The 11,162-nt window shown below is 46.6% G+C and overlaps 1 pseudogene; it reads left to right on the top strand.

Annotated features, from left to right (window-relative positions):
• Positions 1–826: 826 nt before the first annotated feature.
• On the top strand, positions 827–1,434 carry LOC117695294 (protein BTG1 pseudogene; annotated as a pseudogene).
• Positions 1,435–11,162: the final 9,728 nt, after the last annotated feature.

Here is an 11,162-nt window from a genome sequence, read left to right as displayed (position 1 = left end):
CAGGCTGGGTCAGAGGAACATCTCACCAGCCCAGACTGGTAAGTAATCAAGACCCTGCCCTTGTACACCATATACAATACTTTAGATCACTATTCTTGTCCACCAATCTTGGTCTCTTGAATCACACATAACCCTGCTCATCTATAAAATTAATAGACCCTGCAGACCTAGCTTGGGATATGCCCTTCTGTGCCAACCACACAGGGCCAGAATAAGCTGGGGTCAAGCTGCCTGCTTAGTGGCCCATACTGGTATATGCTACCATCTCCCCACTCCAGAATCAACCTAACAATCACAGTATGGGACCAAGTAGCCTGGGAAAAAGACCAGCCTCATGGTCAGGAATCAAGGTGATCTACCCGGCACCATCCCCATACTGCCTATCCCAGCTCTGGTCAGGCAGCTTTCCCATCAACCCAATCTTAGTGTGTTCCACTTCCCTAGACTCAACAGGCCAAGATATGGATCAGTGTGCTGTTCTGTGTGCTCAGCTTGTTTACACTTAATATGCTTTTAAGAATGCAAGTAATTTTGTCTCTTAGAACTGCAACTACAACTCTTGGGGTCCTCAGAGGCTACTGAGCTGGTGGGAGGGTGGCTGGAGAGGGCAAAGTGATGTGACCAGGCTAGCTATCTCCTCCCGTCTCTTCTCTCCACACTAACTTTTTCCTCTAAAAGAAAAGTTTGCAAAGGCCCCCTAGAGCTAATAGCTGCCTCACTCACACATTGCTTTCTTTAGACCAGGTCTCAGTAGAAAGCTGGGGTGGCCATTGTGCCTTCAGGGACACACTACTGACCTATCTGCCACCCCCACGCATCCCCCTTCTTAACCCTTGCAGCCACCATGATTGTCGAGATCTGTGCTGCAGCAACCTTCATCTCCAAGTTCCTCTGCACCAAGGGCCTCAGGAATGAGCAACAGCTACAGACCTTCAGCCAGAGCCTGCAGGAGCTGCTGGTAGAACACTACAAACACCACTGGTTCCCAGAGAAGCCCTGCAAGGGATCGGGTTACAGATGTATTCGAATCAACCATAAGATGGATCCTCTGGTCGGTCAGGCAGCCCAGCAGATTGGACTGAGCAGTCAAGAGTTATTCAGGCTTCTCCCGAGTGAGCTCACACTGTGGGTTGACCCCTACGAAGTATCCTACAGGATTGGAGAGGATGGTTCCATCTGTGTGCTGTATGAAGCCTCACCAGAGGGAAGTAGCTCTCAAAACAGCACCAATGCACAAATGGTAGATAGCAGAAGCAGTTGCAAGGAGGAACCTCTTTTGGGCAGAAGCCCTTCTAAAAACTACAATATGATGGCTGTGTCAGGTTAAGATACAGCCTACCGATGGATCATCTTATAATGGACGGATAAATTTGATTTTTTGCTTTGGGTGGGCTCCTCATGGGGATGGATTATTGAATTTAAACCATGTCACAGCTGTGAAAACCTGGCATGAGACAGTGTTGATAATTTTACTGCTATAGTTTCAATGGTACCTTTTAATGATGTAATAGCCTGTGGGTTCAAGGAAGCATTCACTTTATTTACAAGGGAATGAAGTCACAGGATGGTTTCTCCCAAATATTATACTTATATTTTCACATCAGTTCCATTAAGGAAAATCTGCATTTCAATAACCATCTTTCACCTAAAGACAAACAAGACCTTGTATTATATCCTTAGTTTTAGCAAGAAACCAGAATGTGACTTTGCTTTTAAAAGGCCCTTAAAAAACACTGAACCATGTTTGTTAGCACCAGCCTGTTCACAGAAGTTTTACTAGTTTGTAGTTTTCTAAGTACACTTATTTTAAGAAGTGGGGGTGTAGATAGTAACTTCCTTATACTTACTTAATTGGGTAAAAATATTTCCCACAAACCAACATCCATTTTGTAATTTTTTTTAGTGTTTCTTAATAATTTGGTATATTATGAACTGCTATAATTTCCACAGTTCATGTATATTGTCTGTAGCAAAGTTGTACAGATTTCAATATTTTAGATGACAGATTTTTTACATGTACTCAGCTTTTACAATCTAAGATAAATTTGTAGCTTTCACATTAAACTATACATTATTCCACGGTGCCAACAGTATACTTGATAGGCCTAGCTGGTGCCACACAGGCACATCATCCATGTGCAGTAAAATTTCAAGAAGCTCACCTGTCAGAGCCATAGACACACTCCCTGGCCTAGCTGAGTTCAGACAAACTACAGCTCATCCAAGCCCAGGGAGAGCTCAACATCACGTCCTGCTGTTGTTCTACTAAGACCCCAGGCTTGGCTGGGCCCCTACACTACAGGCCAGCCTACTGAGCTTCATTGTCCTGAATCTCCCAGGCCATGTTTGGGTCAAGCATCACACTGTGATGTAGTAGACCCCTGCCATCCTGTACCAGCTCACAGTAGCCAGAAACCCCATGATCCTGGGTAGACAATGCACCCTAATGAGTGTTCAAATTCCCTGCTTGGCTTTTACCATCGTGATGCTCACAGTCAGAGGAACAGCCCAGCCTGGTAAGTTGTCAAGACTCATTTTCCAGTGCTTTCCTCAGACTCTGTCCTCACACTATGTGGCCTAACTGTGGTCAATCAGACTGTGCACCATCCCAACCTGGTGCCTGAACCGATCCTGCACTCCAAGGTTATCCTCATTGTTCCAGGTCTATGCGTTAATGAAACAGCCTGGGCATCAGTCTGTCCTGGTGAGTCCTTTGTGAGAAGATTTCACTCTTCTGCACCAAACTGAAACTTCCAGGGTGAATTTGGACTAAGTACATTGTTGCTTAGTCAAGCTTAGTAGTGAGTCAGACCCCTGCCTTTCTGTACCTGCTTAGTCTAAGTGTGGTCTCCCAGTCACTGGCAGACTTTGCATCAGCCCAAAGAGATGGTTACCCTGGATTCCACACTTGCCAACCATACCAATAATTCCAGGATGTTTTCAGGTCAGACAGTATAGTGTGAACACCAGAGGACAGAAGTGAGTTTCCTAAGTACTCTAGTGATCCAGGCTCTCCCTTCAGAATCCTTCTCACACCAATATGCCTGACTTGGTTTACACAGCATGAGCAACACTTCAATCCTGTAAGTGATAGGACTCCCACTCCAGCTCCTTCTGTAGATTCCAAAGTCTAGTTTGGTCAAGCAGATCCCTCAATAGTGAAGCCTGGTAAGTGAGCCAGACTATTGTGCACCCTGTTATGCATATATTCTCAGGCTCTGGTCAAACTTCCCAATCACCAGTCCAGACTGGTACATTATCAAACCTGTCGTCACACACTGCCCTCCAAATCTTGTGATTAGTTTGAGCCAAAGATTCTTGCCTAACAGACCAGGCTAGTAAGTGACTCATTTGTACCATTAGTATATTCCCAGGCCTAGCTCCACCCAGGCTCACCCCTGCCATCCCCCATAAACCCAGGAAAAACTTCCTACACTCCAGCTTAACTTGGTATGTGGCCAGGGTCAGGGCCTCTCTCTCATCTCAGGACTTGGGTACAGGCGGTTCAGTTACCAGTGCAGCCTAGTCAGGGATCAAGACCCTCCCCTCCCTGACAATCCTCGTACCTCCAGGCTTTACAATGGTCTAACAGCGTGCCTATCACAAGCATACTGACTGACCAAGATTGCCTCCTGCCTTAACCTTCCTCACAGTCAGAAGCCAATATTTGTTCATATAGACTCAGTGCCAGCTTACCCTGTTTAATGATTAAAAATCCCACCTCCACATTTTCTTTATCCATTCTTCAGTTGAGGGGCATCTAGGTTGCTTCCCATTTTAGCTATAACAAATAAAGCTGCTATGAACATAGCTAAGCAAGTCTCTTTGTGGCATGTTGGGGTATCTTTTGGGTGTATTCCCAGGAGTGGTATACTTGGGTCTTGAGGTAGGAGCTATTCCTATTTTTTTCTGAGAAACTGCCAAATTAATGTCCAAAGTAGTTGTTCAAGATAGCATTCCCACCAGCAATGATGAAGTGTTCCCCTTGCTCCACATCCTCACCAGCATGTGCTGTCTCTTGAGTTTTTGATCTTAGATATTCTGATGGGTATTTTGATTTTTGGAGTTGTTTTGATTTACATTTCTCTGATGACTAAAGGGTCATCAGGAACTTTGAACATTTAAGTGCTTCTCAACCATTTGAGATTTTTCTGTTGAGAATTATCCATTTAGCCCTGTTCCTCACTTTTAATTGGATTTTTTGAGTTATTGATGTCTAACTTGAGTTCTTTGTAAATTTTGGATATTAGCCCTCTGTCAGATGTAGGGTTGGTGAAGGTCTTTTCCCAATGGAATACCACTCAGCTATTAAAAAGAAAGACATCACGGATTCTGTAGGCAGATGGATGGAACTTGAAAATATCATTCTGAGTGAGGTAACCCAGACCCCAAAGGACATGCATGGTATGTACTCATAAGTGGATATTAGCCATAAAACACAGATACCATGTTACACTCCACAGGCCCAATTGAGGAAGCTTAAATCACACTTAGAAGGGGAATAAAATAGCCATAAGAGGCAGATGGAGGGAGGAAACTGGAAGGAAGGGAAGGGTGGAAGGGAATGGAGAGTTCTGGATCAGGTGTGGGGAAGGACGGGAGAGATGACCATAAAAATGAATGGAAATCTGCAACTGACAGGAGGGATGGGGAGCATCTCCATAAATGAGACAGAGACCTGGGATAAGGGAGGTGCCCAAGAATCGATGGGGATGAGTCTTGGCTGTGACTCACTACATTAAGGATATGGAACCTGAAGAGGCAACTTTCTGTATACAGGCAGGAACCGCAGTGGAGCAATAGAGATACCATCCCACCCACAAACTTTCAACCCCAAATTTATTCTGTCTACAAGTAACACAGGCACAGTGAAGGGAGCAGAGACTGAGGGAATGGCTAACCAATAACCCCAATAACCAGCCTAACTTAAGACCCATCCCATGGGCAAGCACCAATCCTATTAATGATACTTGGTTATGTTTGCAGAAAAGAGCATGTTGTCCTCTGAGAGGGTTCCACCCTGCAGCTGACTCAGACAGATACAGACACCCACAGACAAACAGTGGATGGAGCTTGGGGACTCTTATGGAAGCATAGGAGAACAGATTCTCTAAGGGAATAAGAACTCCACAGGAAGACCAATAGAACCAATTAACCTGGAACATTGCAGCTCTCAATTTTGAGCCACCAACCAAAGATATGTGGACTGGACCTAGGCCTCCCCACTCATATGTAGCAGATGTGCAGCTTGGTCTTCATGTGGGTCCTGAACAACTGGAGCAGGTGTTATCCCAAAAGTTGCTGCCTATATGTAGGATATGTTCTTCAGCTGGACTGCCTTTTCTGGCCTCCGTGAAAGAGGAAGCACCTAGCTTAGCACAGACATAAAGTGCCAGGTGAGGGGAGGATACCCAAGGGGCCCCCACCTGCTCAGAGGAAAAGGGGAGGGGGAAATGGGGGAGGATTGTAGGAAAGTGACCAGGAGTTGGACAGTGGTGTAAAGTGAATAATTTTTTTAAAAAAGACTCTGCCTCCAGAGCCTTCCTGACACTCCAAGGCCTAGTTCAGGTGAAGCAGCTTGCTGAGCAGCACAGCCTGATGGATGATAACAGACCCCCTGCCCTCCCATCAACCACCTTGGCACAAGCCCAGACTGCTGACTGATCAAGATTCTGTCTTTCTCTCTACCCCATCCTCATATTACAAGGCCTAGCTTCTGCCATGTAGCTTATACCAAATTCTAGCCTCATGAGAAATCAAGACCCTGCCCCCACCCCCAGTCTATTCTAATGCTTGTGGCCAGCATTCCAGGCCTGCCTATGAATGACCCAGACCTTGACACCCATATTCCACCTGGACAGTCTCAGTCCACACTAGGCTCAAGTTGCCTGCTCACCATCATAGCTTAGTCAGTGATCTAGACAACTAGTTTTCAACATGAGAGCCTGTGACTCCTTTGGGGATCAAACCACCCTTTCACAGGGATCACCTAATACTGCTGGAAAACACAATTCACAACAGTAGCAAAATTACAGTTATGAAGTAGTAATAAAAATAATTTTATGGTTGGAGGGGTCTGTACAACATTGGGAACTGTATTGAAGGGGGTTACAGCATTAGGAAGGCTGAGAATCCTTGACCTAGACTTTCCTCTCCTGCACATCCTCACACTCCCAGGCCTAGTTGTGCTCCAGCATCTTGCCCATCATTTTGATCTAATGAAGGCTTAAGGTCCCTGTATGCCTCACACTCACAGGCCAAAATTGAGTTACAAAGCCCAAATATAAGATCTACCTTGGCTTAGGATCTATGATAGAAGTGAAGGCATAGTATTGCAAGAGGTGGTCAATGACTCCAAGGAAACAGTGTTTTCCAGATAGAACAGGGCTGATGAATGCACATATGAACTGACCCAGAGTCTCTGACAGCATGCAGAAGACCTGCATAAGTTTAAGCCAGATAAAATCAGAGCATTGACAAGGGAAAGGGAGCACAAAGTCACACCACTAATCAAGAAGTTACTTAGAATTGATACCTACTGGGAATGGGATTCCATTTTCTCTCATGAAATCACACTGGGTATATCAACCATAATCCAAGGCAACACTCCATTCCAAGAAATAGTTAGCCAACACAAAATACACTCAATGTTTTTTTCTGTGCTTTTTTTCCAGTTTTGTATTGTTGTTCTAGTTTGGAGGCTTTTGTTTGTTTGCTTTATTAGATTTTGGGGGGATTTTTTGTTTTGTTTTTGGTTGTTTTCCTTTCTTTTTGAGATAGAGCATAAAGTTGAGTCTGTTGGGAGATGAAGAGGTTCTGGGAGGAGTTGGAAAAGGAAAAGAAAGGACCAAAACATATTGTATGAAAAAAATGTGTGTGTGTGTGTGTGTGTGTGTGTGTGTGTAAGTCACTCAGACATTTGCCAGCAGATGGCATTCCCATTTTTCTAGGCATAGCTAGGGTCAAGCTGTCTGCTCACCAGGCTACCCTGATTAGTGATCAAGACCACCCAACCCCAGTCCAGCATGCTTCTCAGAATCCCAGACCTAGTTTGAGTCAATCAGATCCCTGAAAAGCACAACAAAGTGGTTAATTTAAGACCTGCCCTTTCACAAAACCTCCATACTGCTACCCTTGGTGTGCCTTATACAGCTTACACAGGAACAAGGCATGGTAAGGTACTATGAACCTTGCCTGCCTGAGCCATCTTTACATTTCCTGGACTAGCTGGAGTCAATTAGACTATGTACCTAGTGAGAGCTCAAAATTTTACATTCCTCTGTATTACTAATGCTCTCAGGCGTGCTTAGATAGCAGACCCTACACTTTAGCCCAGCTTGGTGTGTTACCAGTACCTTTGCATGCCCAGAACATGCTTACAATCTAAAGTCTAACTTTCAGGAAGCAGCCTAGGATTGAGTTCATTGTAGTGAGGTAGTAACCTCCTGCACCATCTTTGAACTCCTAGACCTAGTTTTGGTCAAGAAGCTTACTAACAAGCCAAGTCTGTTTATAACTCAGGCCCTACTAACTAAGATTAACAAGTAATTTCACAATCCCAGGCAGATTGGTAAGTAAACTAGAACCACACATTTACCCACCATATTTATACTCACTGGTCAATCTGCAATCATGCAAACAGATTTTGTCACCCTGTGTCATCCCTATAATCTTGGCGAGAGTTTATCTTGTTCAGTGATGAAGACTCACCCTTCTTCCATGATCTGATTGTCCAGGACTAGTATGGGTAAAACAGTCTGTGCCCCACCCAGTTCAGCCTACTCAGTTATTAAGATTCTCCAATCTTGTAGCATCCTCACACTACCAGGTCTAACTGTGGTCAAGGAACATGTCTATCAGCCAAATATAATGTGTAACCAATCTACCTTCACATTCCTGACACTCATAGGCCAAGACTAGGATCATGTGGCCTTAGTACTAGGATAGTCTAGTATGTATTCAACATACGTACCTGCCTTGGCCACATCTCCACAATCACAGGCTTAGTCAGTGTAACTATAGTCTGAGTAACTGTGTAGCCAGCTGAGCAATTAAGCCTTGTACTCAGCACCCTCCTAAGATTCCTAGGCCTAGTTTAGTCAGGCAGAAAAGCTGACCTGTGTAACCTGGTAAGTGAACAAGTCCCCTATCCCCACCCACCCCTGTGTTATCCCCATAATCCCAGACCAGCTGAGCTAAATCTTCACAACCATCCAACACTGGGAATGCCCAACAACTTCACCTGTTATAGCTGTCCCCATGTTCCCTGCCCTAACAATGGTCAATCAGACTGTGAACTGCACCAACCTTGTGAGAACTCAGTGTGCTGGTGTGCTACCCTTACTTGGGTCTCACAGCTTTCTCTCCTAGTGAGAAAATTAATGACCCTGTACATCCAGGACATTCATGCAGCCCTAGGGCTGAAGCTATCTGGCCACTACCTTATGCCAATGAGAGATCAAAACTTCTTCCATCTTCAACATCTTACATTCCCAAGTCTAGTGAGGGCCAAACAATTTGCTGACCAGCCAAGCTTGGTTAGGGAACCAGAACTCGTTTCCCCAGCACCAGCTCAGATAAAACACTGAGTAATCTCATAATCTCAGGCAGATTGTGGACCAGCCAAGACTTGTGAGTGGCCCAGAATCCACTTCTCCCCACCATTACCACACTCCCAGGACTAGCTCTGGTTGCAGTGTCTACAATAAGACTTACCTGTTAGTAATCCAGATATTTTCCAATTCAACCCATCCCCCACAGAGCATAATTTTATGGTTGGAGGGGTCTGCTTCCCAAGACCAAGCTAAAAACCCAGTATGTGATGGGATCAAGCAGCCTGGGTACCATCCCAGCTATGACAGCACCAAGACTCTCCCCTCCCATAGCATCCTCACAGTCCCAGGCCTAACTGTATTTGGGCACTGTGGTAGTTTGAGCATGCTTGGCCCTGGGAGTGGCACTAGTTTTGGAAGTGCAGCCTTATTGGGGTAGTGTGGCCTTCTTGGAGGAAGTGTGTCGCTGTGGGTGTGGGCTTAAAACCTTTGTCCTAGCTGCCTGGAAGGAAGACTTCTAGCTGCCTTCAAACAAGAGGTAGAGCTCTCAGTTCCTTCGACACCATGTCTGGACACTGTCATACCTGATATAATGATAATGGACTGGACCTCTGAACCTGTAAGCAAGCCCAAATTTATATTAATTGCATTATAATTTGTCGGGCCTGACATGAGGTTTAATCTCCATTCAACCTTCACCCTTTAGTCAAGTAGGACACAGGTGGAGGGCATGATAAACAGACCTCAGGCCCTAGAGAGATTTACATACCAATGAGGTACCTGAAGGCCAGAGGGTGGAGCCAAATAAGCATTCCTCTCCAACCCCTCCCCCCTTTTCCCTCCCTATTTAACTCAGGACTGCCCTAGGTTTGGGGGGGGGTGCATCCCGATCCATCTACATCCGACATAACATTAAAGCCTGTAAAAACCCAAGGACTTTCTCGTCTGTCATTGGGGCTGTGCCGTGAGGAACTGTGGAGCCACAGCAGCCTGGCCTAACTTCCAGCTGGAGGAACCCAGAGCATTCCCAGCCAACTACCCACAGCCTGGCATGAGGAACCTTGCATTCTCCAGCCTTTATTACCTACAGCTGGCGCCCAACGTGGGGCATGAGTCTACAAGAACCGTCCTGGCCGAGTCTGCTAAGCAGGTATACTTCCCGTGAGGCTTGGTGCTAGAACTCTCCCTTCTCAGCGCACCCCGTGTGCTCCCCGCCTCCATCCTGCAGGGTGTCCCAAGACCCCAAGATGGTGGCCAATCTCGGCACATGGACCTGTCGCCATGCGCCCCCACAGTCTCCATCCTGCTGTGCACCCACTCTTATGATGGTTGGGGCCCAGAACAGAGATTCTCACCGAGAGCCATGTGCCCGTCCCTACTACCCTGAGACATCCACTCCTGACAAAAGACAGCTCGACCAATGTGGGACTTGATCACCCATGCAACCAAGCAAGTACAGGAACCTTTCTTCTGCAGGGTGCTGCCAGAGCTTCTTTCTTCTCCCCTCCCCGTTATTTCTCTCAGCTGTGAGCTAGCTGGTCACGCTCCCACATGCCCCCTCCTCTCAGTCCTTCTGCGACCTCTCAGCAGTCTGAGAGCCAGAGTGCTTGAGACCTGTCGGTCTCTGGTCACCTCCAGGGATCCCCATCCAAGAGCTCTGTACCCCACAAAACTTCAGATTGAGTGAAAACTCTCCCTGCTGGACGAGGCCCATAGCGCCTCCCGGTACAGCACGGAACCAACTCAGTCAAAGATCCCACACTTCTGCTTCTTCCATGCTGAGCCACAGTTCCAGTCAACTAAGCTGTGACAGACATGGACCCACAAGACAACACAGACTCACACCCACGCACGAGCCTACATCGTTCCCTACAGGTTGTGAAGGACACGGGCAGAGCCAGCTCCAAGAGTGCCCCCTCCCCCCGCTGGTGCCCACAAAAAAGCCTCTCCATGAAACTCCAAGACAGTGAGTAATCCCCAGCCTAGTTCACAAGACTAGGCAGGCTTCTTTCTGTCTACCCCCTTTCTCTCTCCACATGTTCCTGGCTAGTGTCTTCTCTCTAATTCTTAGCTACCACTAGCTCCTGCCTGGTTCAAAAGACTAGGTCTTTCTCTTTCTCTCTCCATGTGTTCCTGGTCAGCTTCTCTGCTTTAACTTCTCTCTCTTCCTCTTTCTCTCTGTCTCTTCCGGTCAAGGGCAAGATGGTGGACTCCCTAGCCTCCACTTTGCCCATCCCCCCAGCTCCTCAGAGGGGGCTCCTTCACAGCTAACAGCTGTGTTTCAAGTCACAGAACCTGCTGTGACCCTCCTAAGACTTTTTCCTTAGATGAGAGATTCCCCCTTTTTGTTTTGAGCTCTCAGGAACGCTGCTGACTTCAGTCTTTGCATGCTGCCTGCTAACATAAGTTTCTCTCTTTCTCCCCATGTGTTCTCCAACTAGACAAGATGGCGGCAACTTCCTAATCTCCACTCTCTGCCCTTCCCCCAGGGGTGCCTGCTAGGTTTTCAAGAGCACTGGCTCTAAACTCTAGTCCCCAGTGTTTCTCTCCCCAGGGAGTCACACAACCTGCTAACATAGGCTACATAGGCTTTCCCCTTCGTCTCCATCA

The sequence above is a fragment of the Arvicanthis niloticus genome, chromosome X, assembly GCF_011762505.2.
Source record: "Arvicanthis niloticus isolate mArvNil1 chromosome X, mArvNil1.pat.X, whole genome shotgun sequence".
Classification (NCBI taxonomy): domain Eukaryota; kingdom Metazoa; phylum Chordata; class Mammalia; order Rodentia; family Muridae; genus Arvicanthis; species Arvicanthis niloticus.
Note: the sequence above shows the minus strand (reverse complement) of the source record. Positions and strands in the feature narration are given on the sequence as shown.